The 23,561-nt window shown below is 41.8% G+C and overlaps 1 long non-coding RNA gene across 1 annotated transcript; it reads right to left on the bottom strand.

Moving 5' to 3' along the window:
• Window positions 1–4,776: 4,776 nt before the first annotated feature.
• Window positions 4,777–5,656, bottom strand: LOC309544832. The gene is made up of 2 exons (XR_014224861.1): window positions 5,507–5,656; window positions 4,777–5,382 (listed from the first exon to the last, which is right to left on the bottom strand). It is a non-coding gene; the product is annotated as an uncharacterized lncRNA (long non-coding RNA).
• Window positions 5,657–23,561: the final 17,905 nt, after the last annotated feature.

The raw sequence follows: 23,561 nt of genomic DNA on the forward strand, positions 1-23,561 counted from the left end.
CACAGCAATCTTGTATGTTGTACATTCAGAGACAATGATCAGCTTTATCCCATCTCTATTATCTCTATTACTGACCTCCTTGCTGATACTTTATTTATCAAGTAAGTATAATGTACTCATACGTCAACTGCATATTTTTTCATTATTTTAGTGTTACAATTTGAAAAAAAGTAAAAAATTTGATGTTAACCCAAAATATGTTTTTTTTTGTTTCAGGTTATGTCCAGGGAAATACTATAAACTCAACAGAGCAGCATATTTATAGGGAAATTGGAGAAAAGATAACATTATCCTGTACATATTCCACTAGTAGCAGTGCTCCATACTTGTACTGGTATCGTCAGTATCCTCATCAGATGCAGTATATTCTTCTCCGTGGAGCTAAAACTCAAGCTAGTTTAAAGCTTAGTAACACAGAATTGGAGCCCGGAAAGTTCCAATCAGAGAACAGTGACACTCATACGACTTTAACCATTCATGGCCTGTCGGTGTCAGATTCAGCTGTGTACCTGTGTGCTCTGAGTGATGGTGCACAGTGCTGCAGAAGAATTCAGGTTCAATATTAAAACTGTCTGTGCACCAGAACTCTGTTACCAACAGGTGGCGCTGCTGTTTCATGTTTCTGTGTGGTTATGCAGTATGGTGTACATGTACAGTATAGTGGTAAAAGTAAGCCTAATTGTACTTTAACCACTCCGGAAGATTTTACCCAATAATGACCATGCCATTCTTTAACTGGTAATTGCACGGACATGCAATGCTGTGTGCAAACGATACTTACATAATTTTTTTTTTCCCCCCGAATAGAGATTTCTTTTAGTGGTATCTGATCAATGCTGTTTTTTTATTTTTTTGTAATATAAATGAAAAAAGACCCCAAATTTTGAAAAAAAACCCCTGAAATTCTACTCTGCTATAAAACATATCCAATAAAAAATAACATTTCTTCATAAAATTTAGTCTGCTACGTGTTTGGTTAAAAAAAAAAAAAAAAAATCCCAGTAAGTATATATTGATTATATTAATTGCTATGCGTGAACGTTATAGCATCTACAAACTATGGTATAGATACTGGAATTTTTTTTTTTTATATTGGTAATGGCTGCGATCAGTGACTTATACTGGGATTGTGATGTGCGGTGGGCAATCTGACTCTGGTGGAAACTGACTTTCTGCCACTGACATCTCCAGTGACCCTAATACAGTAATCAGTGCTAAAAATATACACTGTCAATGTACTAATGACACTGGCTGGGAAGGGGTTAACTTCTAGGGCAATCGAGGGGTTAAATGTGGGCCATACAATATGTGTTAGTGTGTTTGCTGTGTGGTGTTTTACTTAAGCAATGTGCCGGTTTTTTACTTCCTTTGCAGAGACAAAAAAAATGACACGTCGCTGCTATATGAAGAGAGCCCTGTGTTATTTACCAACACAGGGCTTTCTTCTGTCATTCACTGAGCTCATCAGTGGGCCCAGCTGTAAATCATTGACTGGGACCTACAGATTGGCTTGTGTTGCAGCGAACGACAGCACAGTCTTCCAGGTCCACATTTGCATGACCCAGAATAAAGCTGCCTTGATTGTGCTTGTATGAGCTGACCTGCCACAGTAAATGTCCTGAGGAAGGTCGGCAAGGTTAAAAATTGGGAGGCTGTATCAGAGCAGTGTTGAACATCTAAGAACTTATTCACACAGCATGGGGTGGCACAGGGTCGGTGATAAGGGGTTGCCACCGGGCTTCCTGTAGGGGGTCCAGCCCCATCACTTTAAAAGGGGGGCTTGGACAGCCGGCAGCTTCAAACTTCATATTGCAGTATACATATGCAGATAATGTTCCCCAGTGGCTCCCAGGTAGTAAATCATATTCCCTGGGCTGTGGGGGCCCCATGAGTTCATCCACAGGGTCCCAGGAGACTGCAGGATAGAGGAACTTCTTTTTATTTCTTGACACTGGCGGATTTACACAACAACCAGTGCCGCATTTTCCTATAAAATCCTGGCTCACAGTTCCTGCTGTTGCTGGTGAAGTCATATCATCTGCTTTCTTGCTGCCATGGGCGTCCGCAGGTAGGGGCAAGGGAGGCATATGCCCCCCCCCCCCCGGAATCTCAACTTACCCTTTGAAGTGGTTGTTAAGCCACTTTTTTACCATCCTGTCTGGTCTGTTTAATAATCCTGTATGCCTGTGTGCCTGTGTATGTGTTTTATGTGTTTTAAAAAAAATAAGCCGTTCTTTACCAGTTTTCAGAGGGCCGAGCACCGCTCACATGACCCGTCGGCTCTCTCCTCTCCCCATCTGACAGCTGCCTGCAGTGGGCAGGGCCGAGGATTCCTCACTGATGTCAGTGAGGGGAAGAGGAGGAGAGGGGGGAGAGGAGGAAAGAGGCGGCGGGTCATATGAGTGATGAGTGGCGTTCTGAAAACTTGTAAAGGATAGCTTATTTTTACAAAACAAAGACACAGGGGCACACAGGATTATTAAACAGACGGTAGACAGGATATGAAACTTTAAATTAACCGCTTGCCGACCGCCCACAGTATATTTACTGCGGCAGTCAGCCTCTCCTGGGCAAACCGACGTAGTACTACGTCGCTCGCCCAGGAGCCTGTAGGGGGCAAACCCACCGCCTGAGGCGCGCTCCCGCCCCCGCTCGTTCACGGCCAAGGCTCCGATGTCCGCCGGCCACTCGCGATCTCGCGATCTCCTGCTGGAGAGGGAGAAAGGCAGACAGCTGATGTAAACACAGCCGCCTGTCATTCTCCCTGATGTAACTGCAGAGACTATACGATCCTGCTATGTAGGATGGTATGTCCCTGTGGTTACATCACAAGCCACACCCCTTGACAGTTAGAATCACACCCCCCTATAGCACTGATTACTGTAGTAATGTCACTGGTACCCCCAAAAGTATCAAAAATGTTAGTCAGGGGTCCGATCTGTCCGCCGCAATGTCGCAGTCCCACAAAAAAAATCGCAGATCTCCGCCATTACTAGTTAAAAAAAAACAATAAAAATGACATAAACCTTACCCTTAGTTAGTAAATGCACAGGTGAGCAAATACAGCAGGAAGTGACGGCGGCAGACGTGTCTGCAGAGGGAGGAAGAGGAAGGAAGGCAAATATATTTTCTTCAAAAACAAGGTAAGTAAACAAAAAAACAAAATCGTCATTATCCATTTCTTTTTCAGGTGACACAGAGCAAGAGGATGGGCCAAAGTCACTTTTGAGGGTGGAACTCTGCTTTAAAATGAAGCCCCCCCCCCCCCTGAAAAAAGTTTTGCAGATGCCCATGTGCTTGCTGCCTGCCTCTTTCAGCAAGTAAATACTGAGGAGAGGGAGCTCTGGCTGAGGGAATCAGTGGTAGATCTGTGGCAGGCTGACAGCTATCAATAGGATCAGTACTGCAGACAGAGGCAGGTGCCCGAGACTGTTGTGAAGCAGCTGATGGGGAGCAGCAGGAGGACTAATCCTTGTAGCATGCATGCAAAAATGTCCTAGGTATCACATCCATTATTTATACTCCTACCGCTCTGCCCTAACTATCTTGCACCTAGGACCGGCCCTACCATGGGTCCCGCTGGGTCCATTGAACCCAGGCAGAACTAGGAGAGGGGCAGCAAATTGACTCCCAAGATTTTTTTTCCAGCAGTTTTGTATGTCATCAGTTTGCGGTGCAATGCGGGCGGCATTTCCCCATCTCATACTGCCGCCCGTAGTGCAAACTGATGAGTATGAGGAGGCGGAGCGTCTCCTCCGGGGACTGTCCCTCATGTGATTGTGGTGTGTGCAAAGATGTCAGACATCAGTGCAATCCATCTCACGCAGGGCAGGCTGGATCTTCTAGGGTGGTGGGTGCGGCAGACACAGGAGTGACACAGATGCAAATAGTCTATGGCTACTCTATTTTGGAGTACTGCCTTACGTGTACCTTGTAAATCGAGGAGCAACTCCTGCAAGGCAGCAGAAGTGTGATTAAGGCTTTTATCCATGAGCTAAAGCGTTAATGGTTCTAGCATTATGGACTGCCAAACCTGGCACTCCCACAAGAAATACAGCTAAACTTGTATATTCTGCCTTAGAAAGTAGAGTAATGTATGATTCACAATCCTCTGACACAACTATAGCCATCCTCCTTACTCGAGCAACTGCATGTCCTTGTGTTTGGGGCGATATGATACTCAGACGGCTTAGGGTGTAAAGTCCTCCAGTGATATTTGCTGGGATGTAGGAATAAGTAATATTTCCACAAGAAAACAGCCATCCTAAAGGTAGTTTAATGTGTCTGATATGACTGGGCTGAAGTACAATGCTATTACAACTCATATTATTATTTACTGCAGTACATATCCTGTCAGGTCTGCAGAGAGCCCTAATATCTGGAGGAATGGTTGTTGGGGGTAGCTTTGTTGGAAAAGAAAGTTGTTGACATTTTCCTATTTGGTTATTCTGTAGCATCTGAAATACCTGCAACAATACTTGCATTGGAGTAGGTACAGCTATCAAACAAGTGGTCAAGGGGGGTTATGCATATCTGACAAACAGAAGTTAGAGGTATTCATCAGATTCCTTGCCATATAAATCCAAACATTTTCAGGTTGCTTTAATAGCTCATATGGTTGTCTGTTCAGTTTTACATTTTTTTTTGTCATTTATCCGGGCCCAAGGGCTGTCATCACAAACAGAACAAGCAATCAGATAAACAGTCAAACCAAACATGAATATGATTGCACAAAACACTATTCCCCTCTCACTGATCATGACAGACTTTCTTGCAGTGACTTGCATGGACCCAAGAGTCTTTGCCTTCAAGCTTTACTGAAGAGGGTGTTGTCAGCAAAACATGGTAAGGGCCATCAAATCTTTCTTGAAGATCTTTTCTTTGTGGTTCCCTCAGGACCACGTAGTCACCTGGTTGGAGACAGTGGGTGCCTAGAAAATACTCAGGGTTAGGTAACGAAGAGAAAACTTTTTAAAATGTTTCAGTGAGATGCTTCTGTAACTGTATTACATACTCTGTTAATTCACCCATGCCTAATGCCAAATGATGTGGAAAATATTGTCCTAGACTGGGAACTCTCCCAAACAAAATTTCATATGGACTGAGCTTGTGCTGCCCCCCCCAGGGGTTGTTCTAATACAGTATAGCACAATAGGAAGACATTGTCCAAGGTTTGCCTATTTCTGACATAACTTTTGTAAGTTTATTTTTAATGATTCCCTTAACCCTTTCAACTTTCACACTGCTCTGGGGGTGGTAGGGTGTGTGACATTTTGGACAGGTGCCTACAATCCCATGGAATTTCAATGCCAATTCTGCTGTAAAAATGTGAGCCTTGATCTGACTCAATCACATCTGGAACTCCATAACGGCAGATAACCTCTGATAGCAATTTCTTAATAGTGGTGTCTTGGCATCTGCTTTCATTACAGACCACGCCTCCGGCCATCACGAGAACATGTCAATGCAAACTAGGACATATTCCAAGGGACCTTTGGGTGGCAACTGAATGTAATCTATCTGAAGTCTTTGAAATGGATAGTCTGGTCTTGGCAAATGCCTCTGAGGAGTATTTTTAGTACGCCCTGGATTGTGACATGCGCAGACAATACACCCTGCAGAGAAATTATCTGCTGTTGACAAAACCAGGTGCAATCCAGTACTTACATACATGGCTACACAGCAGAAATGATCTGCTGTTGACAAAACCAGGTGCAATCCAGTACTTACATACATGGCTACACATCGAATTCCTGAAAGATGAGTAGAACCATGAGCAAGATTTGCCATGATGAGGTACAGCACCCTAGGGAGACATAACTGAGTTCCACACTACCACAGGCCTTTCTCATCAGGCTGAGCTCCTTGAGCTTCCCATGCTGCTTTTTCCTTCCTTGAAGCCTGATCCTGCAGTCGAGCCAAGGTATCCTGATGCCAAGACTCGGGTGTGGTATCTGTGAATCTCACATAAATGCCAACAACTCCCAAGGCAGCCTTCTTTGCTGCTGTGTCTGCCATATGGTTTCCATGTGCTTCAATACTCTCCTGTCTGGTGTGTGCCTTGACTTTAAGGATTGCAACTGTTTTTGGTTAGTAAAACGCAGAGAACAACTGTTCAACTAAGTCTGCGTGTTTAAGAGGTTTGTCTGAGCTAGTCACAAAATTCCGTCTCCTCCAACTAGGTCCAAAGTCGTGTGCTATACGGCAGGCATACTTACTGTATGTGTAAATGTTGCCAGACATCCCTTTCAAAGCTTTACAAGCTTCTAAAAGTGCTCTGAGTTCAGCTTCTTGAGCTGACATGTGATTGGGTAATGCCTCTTTCTTTATGATTTGGAATGTATCTGAGTCCTGTTCCACTATAACATATCATGTACAGGGCTTTCCATCAACATAAAATCTGGAGCCATCTATGAAAAGGTTTCTAGTGCCTGGGTCATTTATAGGTGTTGCTTTTACTGGTGTAATGGAGGCTAATTCTGCATCCATTAAAGCAAGAAAGTCATGTGAAAGATCTGTGTCATCTTTCTCATCTTCCTGGCTTTTCTCTACTCCCCCCTTTTCTGCACTTTGTTGAAGAAAAACAGCTGGGTTTACTATAGTACATCACTTGATTGTTAAGTTGGGAGGAGTCAGAAGAGCTGCCTCATATTTGGTCAATCTGACCATGGAGAGATGTTTAGAAGTAGCTCTCTCCGGGATCAGCTGAACAGAATGGGAGACCAACATTGTAAGTAGGTAATCCAAAACAATGTGTGTGTGACCTTTTCTAAAAACTGTGCACAAGCTGCTACTGATCTAACACAGGTAGGTGCAACTTGTGTCGCTGGATCAAGTGGTGTTGACAGATACATACAAGGGCAATATTTGCCATTGTGAATCTGTGCTAGGACTCCTATCTCTAATAGTTTGTGTATTTGCTGTTTTATTCCCTGTATCTGTTGAGATGACAGAGGATACTGCTTTACCCTGAATATTTTGGCGTAACCTGAACTTTACTTGGGGTACATCCAATAAACGGACATCATACTTGTCAGTTGCCCAAAGTTTAGGATCTATCTCTAGTAAGTCTGCGTTGAGGCTCACATCAGGTTGGACAACAAACAATCTTTCCCCTAACTCAGTGGCCAGCCGAGTCAGGAGGGCTCCTGTCCACCCTGGGACAACCTCAATACCATCCTCAGTAAAAGTAATTACTGCTCTCAATTGAATTAGCAAGTCAGACCCCAGCAAGTTCATAGGTACATCTTTAGAAACCAATACTTGTGCACATACAATATTATTTCCATCACCTAAGACTAATTTAATTGGTTTGGTCTCTTGTAGGTATGTTGGTTTCCCTGTTAGTCCTACAGATTTAATTTTTGATGAACTTAAAAGATTTTTAAGAATGGAGGAGGCTTTTAACACAGTCCTGGCAGCTCCTGTGTCAGCTAAACAATTAATTAGTTCAGGTATATCTCCTCCGGGAAAGGGGAGTTCATTGAGAAAAAGTTTAACATAAGCTGAATGTTTATTTTAGCTTTTTATCAAATCATTTTAGTCATTTCTGCTCCGCAATGTTTGACAATAATCTGGTCAATATGAGTAAAAGGAACTGACAATTCTAAACTGTTTTAAAAATTCCCCTGACTTCAGACTGCAGTCAGGGAGACTTTTAAGTATCTCTAGGTGTAAAGGGACCATGCCATGCTACCGTAGCAATTGGCGGTGGTGCGTGACCCTGTGCAGGGGTTCCCGTCACCTGTTGAGTCCTTACGGGGTATATAGGTAATGCAGGATATAAAGCAGTAGCTTCACCTTTTTTCTCAAGTTCATCTGGGCCTCTCTCCCAATCACATCTGATTATAGGACTTTTGTGCATATACTGAATCTCTTCACATTCATTTTGGGCTTAAATATTTTTCACATTAGGGGACATTGATATTTATATGCTTATTGTATATTATTATATATCACTTGAAGACAAAGTTGTATTTTGTTTTGAGGCGGGGCCAGGGGTGAGGTTGAGGGCAGGGTCAAAGGGGCCCCATCAGGTAGGCTGTACGGGGCCCTGTGATTTCTAACAGAGGCCCTGGGATTGCAGGCCCCACAAGCACTCCCATAATAACAAAAATTACAAAACCACCTGAAAAATACAAGATTAATAAATAGGCAAACAAGAAGAAAAAAATATTGGAAACTTTTAGGCCATGACCCTTCCTTTGGGTTAAAAACATATACCGGTAAGTATAAAGTTTCTTTAAACTTTATTAACCATAAACAAACCATACCTTTGAGATAAATACCAAACACCAAAGCTTAGTCACCAAGACTCAAGCTAAATGTAACTAGTCCATCAACTGTAGTGCTACCCCCAGAGGAGCTGCTGGTAGTTTGATCCTATTTCCTCCTTTAGAACACACACAGCCAAGCATAGAGCATTTTCTGCATTCTTCCTCTGGCTCAATGATCAGTCTAAGGGTTTCTTTTTAGGGTTTTTATTGAAACAGAGACTTGGATGGGGCAAAACTGTACAACTTGAGGACAGCTTGACTTCTGGCATAGGCGTGCACACAGGGTGTGCCGGGTGTGCCAGGTGTGCCAGGGCACACACTAATCCCCACGTGAGGCGCAGATTCCCCTTGTTTAGACCCCGGATATTTCACCAAAGCCCCTTAATGGGTCTCCTGAGAAAAATTGAACAAAAAATAAAATAAAAAAAATAAATAAAATTGTCAAAAGTAATAAAAAATAAAATAAAAATAAAAACTATTGACACCAATCTCTGCTCTACTGACACCATCAGTATATATATATATATATATATATATATATATATATATATACAGTACACATGCAAACACACGCATAAGTGTTTGAACTTTGGGGTGCACACCCTAATGCAATAGGCTGCGCACACCTATGACTTCTGGCCTTAAATAGGGACAGATACACGCTTCAGATTAATATCCATCTGGTAAAAGGCCATTTATATCTCTTCCACGAGGTGCGTAGAAGCGCACCATCCCTCTCACCACACGGGGAGTATATTTCTACCTGCTGGTAAGAAGTACAGTAAATCCTGAAGGTGGTGGGACACACATTATAGGAATTAGACACGTGGTTTGTTCGGAGCACCCATCTTAATTTCATCTCAATCCATCACCTGAAGTTGTTCACGGTTTTGGTTTATCTATTGCTTTGGAGTTTTTGGACTTTTAAATCTGAGACACTGTTCAGGGGACATTTTGCACACCCTTAGTGGGGTTATTGCACATTTTTTATTTCCTCCTTGTTAGTGGAAAATATCAAGACACTCAAATATTTATTGTATTGTGTCAACATTTCATTTGGTTTTTCACCACACCCCAGAGGGGGATTTCACGATATTTATTTTATTTAATTTGTGGAAATATCACCGTCAATATGTTGGGTATATTGGATTATTAGCATTTATGTTGTTATATTTGTGATTTATCACCTCAGAGTGACACAAGTATTATTTAGCGCACCAAACTATCTATTTCATTTCACCATTTCCAAACCAAGTATTTGGATCTTTGGTTGCAGCTTATTTTATTTTATCAGCGCACCCTTTTTACACTTTTAATATTAGCACCTATAAAAGGGTTAACAACTATTAGGCTGCATTCACACTGATCCGTGGGTGCAGTGCAGTGCAGTGCATCTGCGGCTTTCCTGTGGGTTAGCTGCAGAGATGTATAGTAACTAAGTAGAACTACTTCACTACTGTACTTAAGTACCGAAAGGCGGTATCTGTACTTTCCTAGAGTAGAATTTTTTTCTCCTACTTCCACTTTTACTTCACTAAATTTTTTCAATGATTTCAATACTTCTACTCCGATATTTTTTTTTTTTTGTGTTCCATAGTTACTCGTTACAATTATAAAAATTACCACTGCCAGAACAGTAGATGGCAGGTTTCATGAAGCTCAAAACATGTGTATTATCAGCGCATACGAAAATAAAAGCTACTGCATGTATAAATAAAAGCTGCATTTGAAATAATAAAAAACAATATGATGTTCAAACTTTTGACTTCTTTCTTTAATAACTACATAACACAGTACTTGTACTTTTACTTTCAGTACTTGAGTAGCAATTTTTTTTTCAAAACTACTGGTACTTTTACTTTCAGTACTTGAGTAGCACAATTTTTAAAAAACTACTTGCAATGCTTAGTATTAGTACTTGCAATACTAAAGTATTCAACAAAAAATGTTGAATACTTTGGTACTTCTACTCAAGTCACTTTTTGATCGAGCACTTCCATTTCTACTCAAGTCACTTTTTGATCGAGCACTTGTACTTTTACTCAAGTATGGGTTTCGAGTACTTTATACAACTCTGGTTAGCTGTGCACTTTCTGAATGCGCACCAAAACTCAGGAGTTTTGGTGTGCTTTCAGAAAATGCACCACACCCAGGTAAACCACAAAGTATCAGTGTGAAAGCAGCCTTATAGGGGGCTCAGGACAGTAAGGGCTTGTTTACATTTGTGGTTTGGGGGGCGGTAAAGCCCCATAGTTGAGAAGTATTTTTATCACACCCCCCAACCACAGGTGTAGCGTCAGGGGTCACAATGGCCACTGCGCCCCACACTCCAGGGGGCCTGTGCGGCCTCCCTGTTACGTTCACTTGGACAGGAGGGGCGGTGGGGGCCGCATATACAGGAACCGATCCTCACCATTTTCCTAATGCAATCGCTAAAAAGTTGGCTTCTCCTTCTTTTCCTCCCGCCAGCATTCAGCGGCTGCAGAAGGAATTTTTTCATTATGCTAGTCAAAATAAAAAATGTAAAATTCTGAAGCATTTTATTTCATTGTGACCCACGACCAGTTACCAAATCACTTAAGGGGCCCTTGCTCTTCAAGAGGTTGAGCACCTCAACCTCAAAACGGAGTCCGCCGATGGACTCCCATGTGTGAAAGGGGCCTAAGAATATATAATTTTAAAAAGTGCCGGTTATTTTCAGCTGAGTCCTATGAAATTTAAAAATTTCAGTCACATGGCTAAAATGAAGATCTTTATCCTGGTATGTTAGTTGTGTGAATTGATCCTTATGTGTTTCATAGCCTTGTCTTCATGAAAAGATATCTGACAGTCTGATGTCTTTTACATGTCAGCCAGTTCCTGTCCTCATACAACATGTGGGTGTGATGATGTGAGTGATGTTTGTGTTACTGTCACATCCTTCCCACATTACTGTACATCAAGGAGCTCAGAAGGATCCTCACTGGTACACATCAGTCACACAGCAATCTTCTATGTTGTACATTCAGAGACAATGATCAGCTTTATCCCATCTCTATTACTGACCTCCTTGCTGATACTTTATTTATCAAGTAAGTATGGAGCAGTCCTTACAATGCTGGTTTCACTGTGATTTTTTATTATTTTACAATACAAATTATACAACATAAAAAATGGCTGAACTAATATAATTTGTTATTCTGTTGCAGGTTGTGTCCATGGATATATTATAAACTCAACAGACCAACATCTTCTTGGAGAAATTGGAGAAACAATAAAATTATCCTGTACCTACTCCACTAGTGACTCTGCTCCATACCTGTTCTGGTATCGTCAGTATCCTCATCAGATACAGTATATTCTTCACCAAGGAGCAAAAGGTTACTCTAACATCAAGAAACATAACACAGAGTTGGAGCCTGGAAAGTTCCACTCAGAGACCGGTGACACTCATACAACTTTAACCATCCATGGCCTGTCAGTGTCAGATTCAGCTGTATACCTGTGTGCTCTGAGTGATGGTGCACAGTGCTGCATATATGCTCAGGAGCAATGCTAAAACTTTCTGTTCACTGCATCATCTTCACCACTAGGTGGCACTGCTTCTTCATGGTTACACAGTATGATTGTTAACTGAACTGAAATATATTCTCAAGCATGCAATAATACAGCATGGTAAAATCATATTTGCCCAGTGCTTTTAATGTGTGTTTGAGGAAAGTAAAAAAAAAGAAAAAAAAAAAAAGAAAAGAATACCTATTCAGTACATGCTCGACGATGATACATGCACATCATGTCCATTTCCGAATTGGTTGTCTCTTCAAAAACAATGCAAGGACGATAAAAATACCCGTTGAACTGATATCCCTGCTACACTGAAATCACAAGCAGTGTTATCACTCCTAAATTCTACTCTCCTGGACTACAGAACACCTACCCCTTTCATTATAGATATGATGAGTAATCCAAGTCCAGCAGAATTTAAAGTGGCAGTGCTGACAATATTGCTTGAGATTTCAATACAGCAGGAGCATTGTGTTGTCAGTCCAAACAGGAATTTCAAGAGAACACTGAATTTCTGGCAGATCAACAGGTATTTTCTGTAATTGCAGAATCCTTTTTTTAATCTCAAATAAAATGTATTTGAATGAACAATTGAAATATTGTGCCAGTAGTACAGTCTCCAGGCTCAGTAAAAATACAATACAACATATGGATTTAAAAGCATAAAAGTATTACATCCATAGAAACATAGTAAATCATAACCATTAACAGATACATGACTTGCATGAATATGCCCATAACCCCACACCCCATTACCCAAGGGTAACCTCTAAAACCAATTTGTATTTACCCTCTACCAATGACCAGCCGGTCCATCATCAAGTCCACTGGTGCTGGGCCAGGTGTGTCTAACCAAGGTGCCCATTGTTTATTGAATTTATCATAGCAGCCTCTGTGCTGAAAAATATATTTTTCTAATCGGAGGGTATCCCGCATTTGAACTGCACATCTGTAGGTCACTCAGGAATATCAGCACACAGATTTTTGGATCCTCAGGTATATGTACCTGAAAGACATTTGCAATGGTGGCAGTGACCTCTTTCCAATATCTGTGCAGCTTTGGGTTAGCGCCACATAAGGTGAATCAAGTCTCACTGGTCTCCATTATGTCTGGAGCATGTATGGGATTCCCTTCCTCCCATGCGGGATAACCTCACTGGGGTGTAGTGAACAGAATATAGCTGTGACAGATGCTGTGCCACATTCAGGGAGCACTGCTTGACTGCCAGGAGAGCCTCCTCCCACTTTTCCTCCTCCAAAGAACCTACATCCCCTTCCCATTTGGATACCACACTCATGGGGTGCTCCTTTAGGAAATTGTCTAATAGCATTGAGTAACATTGGGAGATGAAACCTCTGTATGAATCAACCTCATACATTTAATTGAATATCGGAGCGGGCAATTGTACCCACAAACGGAGCCCACCTTGCGTTTTCACCGCATGGGATAACTGCATGTAAAAGAAGAACATTGAGGCAGGGAGTTTATACCTCTCTTGTAATTCTGGGAAGGAGTACAGCCTACCATTAGTGAAAATATGGTGTAGGTGAGTGATCCCATAGGGGGACCATCTTGCACCACCATCCATCCTATCCAACTCCTGGTAGTACTCATTGTTCCAGATGGGACTAAATCAAGTAAAACCCATTATCTGTTGCAACTGCCTAACCTTATTCCAAGCTTTTTTACATTAAGGCATAAGTGATGTATAGCTTGTTGGATTTGCAAAACTTAAGTCCCTCCAGACCACATGCCACATTTTTCACCCCTACTGTGTGGGTAATTACTTTAACAGAGGGATCAGTCCTTCTTTCACTAGTGGAGGAGTGCATGGAGCGTGCGATATGTTGCATTTGGAAGGCCAGGTAATAAAGCCAGGGGTTGGGAAGAGCCAAACCTCCTGCATCTCTGAAATTGTTCCAACTTCACCCTTGGGTTTTTGGATAACTACAGGAGAGATCTAAATAGTGTTAATGATATGAAACATTTTTAGTGGGATAACCACCCGGGAGTTGTGGAGTATGTATAACAGTTGTGGCATGAGGATCATCTTAACCACTTTAGGACTGCTCACGTTGCTGCTACTGCAGCAAGGTGGCAGCCCTGGGTCTAGTGACATACACCTACGCTGCTGAATTCCTTCCTGTCTCAGCGGCGCACGCGCGCCGCTGGAGGCTCGCTCCCGCTGTGTTTAGACACAGCGGGAGCTGGGCAGGAGGAGGAGAGGAGGTGATCACCGTCTCTCTTCCCCGATCGTCGGGGAAAGAGTGAGAAAATCCACCCGCTTGTGTAAACAAAGCAGGCGGATCTCCTCTGTGACAGACAGGGACAGATCACAGGATTCAGCATAGCTGAACCTGTGATCTCTGTCTGTGTCACAGAACCCCCTCCCCCCACACACATCAGTAAGCATGAGGCACACATTTAACCCCTTGATCACCAACAGTGTTAACCCCTTCCCTGCTAGTGTCATTATTACAGTAACAGTGCATATTTTTAGCACTGATTACTTTAGTAATGTCACTGGTCCCCCCAAAAGTGTCAAAAATGTCAGTTAGGGGTTCGATCTGTCCGCCACAATGTCACAGTCCCGCAAAAAATCGCAGATCGCCGTCATTACTAGTAAAAAAAAAAAAACAATAAAAATGAGAAATCTTTCCTGTAGTTAGTAACTTTTGTGCAAACCAATCAAAATACCCTTATTGCGATTTTTTTTTACCAAAAATATGTAGCAGAAAACAAATTGGCCAAAAATGTTAAAAATTTTGATTTGTAAATTTTTTTTGAGGAATGTTATATATCAGAATGTGAAAAATATTGTTTTTTTTTTTCAAAATTGTCGCTCGTACAGGTGATCAAATACCAGAAAAAGAAAGCTCTATTTGTGGGGGAAAAAAAGACATAAATTTAATTTGGGTACTGCGTCACACAACCGCTCAATTGTCCTTTAAATTAACACAGTGCCGAATTGCAAAATATAGCCTGGTCAGGAAGGGGGTAAAATCTTCCAGTCTTAAAGTGGTTAAAAATACACTCATTGAGAATTTTTTTATCAAAGACATGTAGCTAAATACATTTTGGCCTAAATAAATGACAAAAATTGAATATATTGGATATTTTTTAACTGTCAAAGTAGAGAATGTAAATTTTTTGCAAAATTTTCGCTATTTTTTTATTAATACCGCAAAAAATAAAAAGCGTAGAGGTGATCAAATACCACCAAAAGAAAGCTCTGTTTGTGGGGGAAAAAAAGGATGTAAATTTCGTTTAGGTATAGCATTGCATGACCACGCAATTGTCAGTTAAAGTCACACAGTGCCAAGTTGAAAAAAGTGGCCTGGTCATTAAGAAGGAAAATCCTCCGGTCTTAAAGTGGTTAATAAGGTTAGTCTGCCCAAACAAAGACATTTTAAGTTTTGCAAATATTTTAACTCTATCCCTAAATTTGGCAAGCAGGGGGGTCAGATTTAGGGTTAAAAAAGTCCAAAGGTCAAGGTGTGACCTAAATACAGAGATATTTAATTTGAGAGGAAATGGGTATGTTAGCTGTAACCTGTGATGTAACCTCCAGGCCCCCATCCATCCAGTTTATGTGTAAACCCAAGTACGTGCCAAACTCCGGGATTACCGACATTGTTTCTTCAAGAGAGGTAGTAGTATCACCCAACATGAGCATGGTATCACCTGGGTATAACATTACTTTTTCTTGTACCTGTCCATATTTAAACCCGCAAATCTTCCTATTGGATCTAATGAGCGCAGCCATAGGCTCAATAGCCAGCGCAAACAAGAGCAGTGACAGGGGGCAGCCCTAATTGCAGAATCCTTAAACCGTAACTACACTTTTGTTGGGAAAAAAACATCCCCTCTGGGTGATCTATGTACATTGCGGGGATTTTAACAACCTTTGTTGCAGATTCCTACCTTTTGTTATTCTGAAGAAATCATGGTTTGTTCCTCTGTGCTGAGTGGGTCAAATGGGAGTGGTTTCATAATTATCTATCAGCTGTGGCAGCTGCAGGGCTCTAATGAGGAAATCTGCTAGGCCTGCATCCCTTTAAATGTAATAAAGGGAGGTGAAGCGCTAGAAAAATGTGTAAGTCCAGATAAAACAGTCCTTCCACAGGGATCAGCTGTTCAGGCAAATGTGTGCCACCACCACCAAATCACCTCCAACCACACTGCCTATTACCATCCTGCTGATAATAATAGGGCATCCATATATTCCACCACAGGCTCATCCAGACCTTTTTAGCCCGATCGGCACTCAGTAAGGACAAATGATAATTCAGGATCAGGTTCCCAGGGAAGGATTACAGAGAAGGCCCCAAGTATGGAAAAAGTACTCATAGAGTAGTATGTTTTAATAAAGGGCAATGTTTATTTAACTAATAAAGCTGATGAACTCACATTTTCATTGCAGAGCAGCATCAGCATATAGATGTAGTCCAGTTTCTAACCAAGAAGATGGTTAAAAATTTCAGTCACATGGCTGAAATGAAGATCTTTATCCTGGTCTGTTAGCTTTGTGAATTGATCCGTATGTGTATCATAGCCTTGTCTTTATGAAAATATATTTGACGGTCTGATGTTTTTTCATGTCAGTCAGTTCCTGTCCTCATACAACATGTGGGTGTGATGATGTGAGTGATGTTTGTGTTACTGTCACATCCTTCCCACATTACTGTACATCAAGGAGCTCAGAAGGATCCTCACTGGTACACAGCAATCTTCTATGTTGTACATTCAGAGACAATGGTCAGCTTTATCCCATCTCTATTACTGACCTCCTTGCTGATACTTTATTTATCAAGTAAGTATGGAGCAGTCCTTACAATGCTGGTTTCACTGTGATATTTTTTAATTGTTTTACAATACAAATAATACAACATTGACATTAAAAATGGCTGAACTAATATCACTTGGTATTCTGTTGCAGGTTGTGTCTATGGATATATTATAAACTCAACAGACCAACATCTTTTTGGAAAAAGTGGAGAAATAATAACATTATCCTGTACCTACTCCATTAGTAGCACTTCTCCATACCTGTTCTGGTATCGTCAGTATTCTCATCAGATACAGTATATTCTTCACCAGGGAGCAAAAGGTTACTCTAACATAAAGAAAATTAACACAGAGTTGGAGCCTGGAAAGTTCCAATCAGATACCGGTGACACTCATACAAGTTTAACCATCCATGGCCTGTCAGTGTCAGATTCAGCTGTGTACCTGTGTGCTCTGAGTGATGGTGCACAGTGCTACATATCTGTTCAGGAGCAATGCTAAAACTTTCTGTTCACTACATCATCTTCACCACTAGGTGGGGTTGCTTCTTCATTGTTACTTAGTATGATTGTTAACTGAACTGAAATATATTCTCATGCATGCAATAATACAGTATGGTAAAATCATATTTGCCTAATATCCAGTGATTTAAATGTGTGTTTGGCAAAGTAAAAAAAAAAGCCTATTCAGTACATGCTTGATGATACATGACGATACATGCACAACATGCACATTTCCCAATGTTTAACAATGCAAGGACAATAAAAAATACACGTGGAACTGATATCCCTGCTACACTGAATTCACAAGCAGTGTTATCACTCCTAAATTCTACTCTCCTGGACTACAGAACACCTACCCCTTTCATTATAGATATGATGAGTAGAATTTAAAGGGGCAGGGCTGACAATATTGCTTGATATTTCAATACAGCAGGAGCATTGAGTTTTCAGTCCAAACAGGAATTATATGAGCATGCTGTATTTCTGGCAGATCAACAGGTATTTTCTCTAATTGCAGGATTCCTAAATGTATAACACCTTGGAAAAGCACTGTAAGTATGTATTGGCGTTGCAGGGTTGTACAGAATATATATATTTTTTTGTTGCTCTGATACACTATAATATTTATTATAAAACAAACATTTATTGATTGTACTGACTAATTCACCAATAAAATTGCTTAAAAATGCCAAAAAACTATTTTTTTTAAATGTTTGCACAGTACAGTCAACACCAAAACACAGGCACAGTCGTAACGCTATTCAGTTACCAGCCATATTTCTTGTCTTGCTTTAGTCTTGTCTTACTTTAGTCTCTTCTTACTTGGCTTACACTTATAAAACATTTACTGGAACCATACCAATATATCCTCCTGGAACTGCACTTCTGTGTAGAGATACATGTTTACAGTATTGTGATTGTATTGTGATTGGACACAGCAGATCACAGGTAACACACTTCCCGTTCTATATATCACCCTGTGCCATTGGGACCCATAAAGTCCCATAGGATCTCCTCTATGTACACGTTCCTGCTTTTTACTATGACTGTAAGTGATGTGTTCCAAGTGCTGCACACACAGGCAGGGTGAGAGGGACACACAGAGCAAAAGTCTAGTGACTGGACTGCAATAACTACTTGCCCCCCCGCCCACCGTCAAATGATGGCGGAGCGGTGCAGCTCTTGTTCTGGGACGCCATCATATGGGGCGCTCAGTGTGGCAATCGTTGCCGCTCTGTGTTGCTAGGATACGGCACGACCCCAATCTTGGAATAGAGCGAATTACATGGCTCTTTACCCATGTGATCGGCTGTGTCCCATCACAGCCGGTCAGCTGAAAATGATGAAGTGCCGTTTATCGGCTCTCCTCCCCTCACACTGTCAGTGTGTGTGGCAAGGAGAGCCGATCAGCGGCTCCTCCTCAAAGGGAAGCCTAGGAAAGGTAATCAGGACACTGTTAATCAGTGCCCTGATTACTGTAAAGTAAGAAGCAGTGCCCATAAGTCCCCCCAAGCAATGTCCATCAGTGCCCACAGTGCCCACCATCATTGCCCACAGTGTCCACAATCAGTGCACATAGTGTTGCCAGTCAGTGCCTGCTCATCTGTGCTGCCCATCAATGTCCATCAGTGCCGCCTGTCAGTTCCTTCTGTCAGTGCTCACCAGTGCTGCCCATCAGTGCCCATCAGTGCCACCTAAAAGTGCCTGTCAGTGCTGCCTCTCAGTGCCCATCAGTGCTGCCTATCAGCGCTCATCAGTGCCGCCTATCAGTGCTCATCAGTGCCACTTATCAGTGCCACATATCAGTGCCAATCAGTGCGGCATATTAGTATCTCCTCATCAGTGCCACCTCATCAGTGCCCATAAGTGCAACCTCATCAGTGCCGCCTCATCAACGCACATCAGTGAAGGACAACATTGACTTATTTTCAAAATTTACTCACAGAAAATAAGAAAACTTTTTTTTTTTTTCAAAATTGAATAATAACCACCAAAAGAAAGCTCTATTTTTGTGTGAAAAGAACGCTAAAAATTTCATATGGCTACAGTGTAGCATGACCGCACATTTGTCATTCAAAGTGTGACAGCGCTGAAAGCTGAAAATTGGACTGGGCAGGAAGGGAGTGAAAGTGCCCAGGATAGAAATAGTTAAAGGGATATTAAAGTTTTTATTGGGTTTTAGTGAGATGGGGCAAAACAACAAAAGAATGAAGAACTGATTGTATCTCTGTCTATATATGCTTTTTGCTGTGCCAGTGTGGTGCTGATTGTGTCTCTATGCAGCTGCTGGCAAAGATGGGGTCTGCAGCATCTATCCTTTGAAGAAGAGGATTTGGTAAGCAATGTACTTTTCAAGTGAGGAAGCCTTTGTAGGGGCACTGGAGCATGTATACTATAAAGTCAGTCTTTTTCAGTTAAAACATTAATAGTTTTTGGGTTGAACAAAAAAAAAAAAACTCAGCTCTGGTCGGAGCCACTGTACCAACCATGTGATGTTAGTTCAGCGATCCCCCCCGAGCTGTTGTGTTCGGACAGAGGGATAGCCCCCCCACCAGAACACTCCTATCACTGCTCTCTGCCATTGGCTGAGAGCGCTGATTGGGAGACGGTTGGCTGCTGGTTTTCCACCGTGCACGTCTGACAGATGCCGGCCGACTTCTGTCAGACTGGCGGACATACACACGGGCCGATTGACGGACGTTTAAACCGGCAAATGTCTCCCGACATTCGGCCGTGTATACCCGGCTTTAGCTACACCTCCTAATTAAGTTAGCCACGCCCCTTTTAGCTGTGACATTCTTTGTGTGCCATTGCTACATCCCCCTGGTCAGCTTCTCCTTAGGTTGACACCTCTTTAACACTGACGAGTGCACAGGACATCACTAGATTTTTTGGCAGGATCAACAGGTGTTTTTGAACAGATCTTTAACATGCCAAAAGGATCCAAATAAGAAAAGCTCATTGTTAGGTTTTACACATAGTTTAAACAAAGATTCTAAATTAAATACAGAGCTCCTACTGGTGGTAATCTACAATTCTCTGTATTTTATTGAAAATTATGGCATAATAGGCGGCTCACGCTCGCCCCCTAGAGGCTCGTGGGTGAGCCCTACGTCATTTTGCCTGTACGGGGCTGACTGCCGCAGTAAATAGTCATGCGGCGGTCGGCAAGCGGTTAATACAGGGCACATTCCCCCCTTCCTGCCCAGGCCAATATTCAGCTTTCAGCGATGTCGCACTTTGAATGACGATTGCGCGATCATGCAACACTGTACTCAAACAAAATTGTTATTATTTTGTTCACATAAATAGAGCTTTCTTTGGGTGGTATTTCATCACCACTAAGTGCCGGTTCACACTAGGGTGACCTGTGAGGCGACCTGGTCGCCTTACAGGTCGCCGCAGGTCGCCTCCCATAGGGAAGCTGCGGACCCGTTCTAATAGGAGCGACACAAGTCGCTCCGACCTAGAAAAAGGGTTCTTTGGGGCGACCTGGAGGCGACCACCATAGACTTCAATGTTATGAAGTCCGTGGCGGCCGCTCCGAGGTCGCGGCGCGCTGCTCGCACCGCGACCTCGGAGGTCGCGGTGCGAAGTAGCGTCGCTGCAATGTGAACCGGCGCTAAGTCTTTCTTTTTTTGCAAAATAAACAAAAAAAAGAGCAACAAAAACCCCCCCCAAAAAAACAAAACGCTTCTTTTTCGCTTCTGTTATAAAATTTTGTAAATAAATTATTGTTCTTTATAATTTCAGGCCAGAATGTATTCTGCCACATTTATTTGGTGAAAAAAAAAAAACAACAAATCAGTATATATTATTTAGTCTATAGGAAAGTTATAAAGTCCACAAACTATGATATACAGTGGGTACGGAAAGTATTCAGACCCCCTTAAATTTTTCACTCTTTGTTATATTGCAGCCATTTGCTAAAATCATTTAAGTTCATTCTTCTTCCTCATGAATGTACACATAGCACCCCATACTGACAGAAAAACACAGAATTGTTGACATTGTTGCAGATTTATTAAAAAAGAAAAACTGAAATATCACATGGTCCTAAGTATTCAGACCCTTTTGCTGTGACACGAATATATTTAACTCAGGTGCTTTCCATTTCTTCTGATCATCCTTGAGATGGTTCTACACCTTCATTTGAGTCCAGCTGTGTTTCATTATACTGATTGGACTTGATTAGGAAAGCCACACACCTGTCTATATAAGACCTTCCAGATCACAATGCATGTCAGAGCAAATGAGAATCATGAGGTCAAAGGAACTGCCTGAAGAGCTCAGAGACAGAATTGTGGCAAGGCACAGATCTGGCCAAGGTTACAAAAAGATTTCTGCTGCACTTAAGGTTCCTAAGAGCACAGTGGCCTCCATAATCCTCAAATGGAAGACGTTTGGGACGACCAGAACCCTTCCTAGAGCTGGCCGTCTGGCCAAACTGAGCTATCGGGGGAGAAGAGCCTTGGTGAGAGAGGTAAAGAAGAACCCAAAGATCACTGTGGCTGAGCTCCAGAGATGCAGTCAGGAGATGGGAGAAAGTTGTAGAAAGTCAACCATCACTGCAGCCCTCCACCAGTCGGGGGTTTATGGCAGAGTGGCCCGACGGAAGCCTCTCCTCAGTGTAAGACACATGAAAGCCCGCATGGAGTTTGCTAAAAAACACCTGAAGGACTCCAAGATGGTGAGAAATAAGATTCTCTGGTCTGATGAGACCAAAATAGACTTTTTTGGCCTTAATTCTAAGCGGTATGTGTGGAGAAAACCAGGCACTGCTCATCACCTGTCCAATACAGTCCCAACAGTGAAGCATGGTGGTGGCAGCATCATGCTGTGGGGGTGTTTTTCAGCTGCAGGGACAGGACGACTGGTTGCAATCGAGGGAAAGATGAATGCGGCCAAGTACAGGGATATCCTGGACAAAAACCTTCTCCAGAGTGCTCTGGACCTCAGACTGGGCCGAAGGTTTACCTTCCAACAAGACAATGACCCTAAGCACACAGCTAAAATAACGAAGGAGTGGCTTCACAACAACTCCGTGACTGTTCTTGAATGGCCCAGCCAGAGCCCTGACTTAAACCCAATTGAGCATCTCTGGAGAGACCTAAAAATGGCTGTCCACCAACGTTTACCATCCCACCTGACAGAACTGGAGAGGATCTGCAAGGAGGAATGGCAGAGGATCCCCAAATCCAGGTGTGAAAGACTTGTTGCCTCTTTCCCAAAAAGACTCCTGGCTGTATTAGATCAAAAGGGGGCTTCTACTAAATACTGAACAAAGGGTCTGAATACTTAGGACCATGTGATATTTCAGTTTTTCTTTTTTAATAAATCTGCAACAATGTCAACAATTCTGTGTTTTTCTGTCAGTATGGGGTGCTATGTGTACATTCATGAGGAAGAAGAATGAACCTAAATGATTTTAGCAAATGGCTGCAATATAACAAAGAGTGAAAATTTTAAGGGGGTCTGAATACTTTCTGTACCCACTGTATATCTAAAAATGTATCAATCCCGATGTACTGATGATCTATCTCATTTCTTGAGGCCCAAAAATGTCAGAACAGTACAGATACCCACCAAATTCCCCCTTTTTAGACAGTAGACAGTCCAAGGTATTTAGTAAGAGGCATGGTGAGTTTTTTTAAGTTGTTATTTCTTGTCATGTTTTTAGAAAATAAAGTAATTACAATTTTTTTTATTTTTTTTATTACACACTGTCACCAGTGCAGTACAGTGTCATCATATAATGGGCATGGCAGTGATCAGGGATACTGACTGGTGACAGTACGAACAAAAAAAAAAATTTATATTGTTAATTTTTTATTATATATTTTTTCTTTTTTTTACACTTTTTTATCACACTTTGACCAGAGCAATATAATGTTAAAATAATAACATTGTACTACTCTGGGGAAGTTATCAGTATTTTTTTTTGTTTGTTTTAACGCATTTTGTTTACATATAGCAATGCAATATATTTACAGCTAATTCCTATGAAATTTAAAAATTTCAGTCACATGGCTCAAAATGAAGATCTTTATCCTGGTATGTTACAGTAGCTGTGTGAATTGATCCTCATAGCCTTGTCTTCATGAAAAGATATCTGACAGTCTGATGTTTTGCACGTCACCCAGTTCCTGTCCTCATACAACATGTGGGTGTGATAATGTGAGTGATGTTTGTGTTACTGTCACATCCTTCCCACATTACTATACATCAAGGATCCTCACTGGTACACATCAGTCACACAGCAATCTTCTATGTTGTACATTCAGAGACAATGGTCAGCTTTATCCCATCTCTATTACTTCTCTCCGTGCTGATACTTTATTTATCAAGTAAGTATGGGGCAATCCTTACAATGCTGGTTTCACTGTGATTTTTTATTTTTTTTTATTTTACAATACACATTATACAACATTAACATTAAAAATGGCTGAA

This window comes from Pelophylax lessonae (genome assembly GCF_965119305.1).
Source record: "Pelophylax lessonae genome assembly, chromosome: 1".
NCBI lineage: Eukaryota > Metazoa > Chordata > Amphibia > Anura > Ranidae > Pelophylax > Pelophylax lessonae.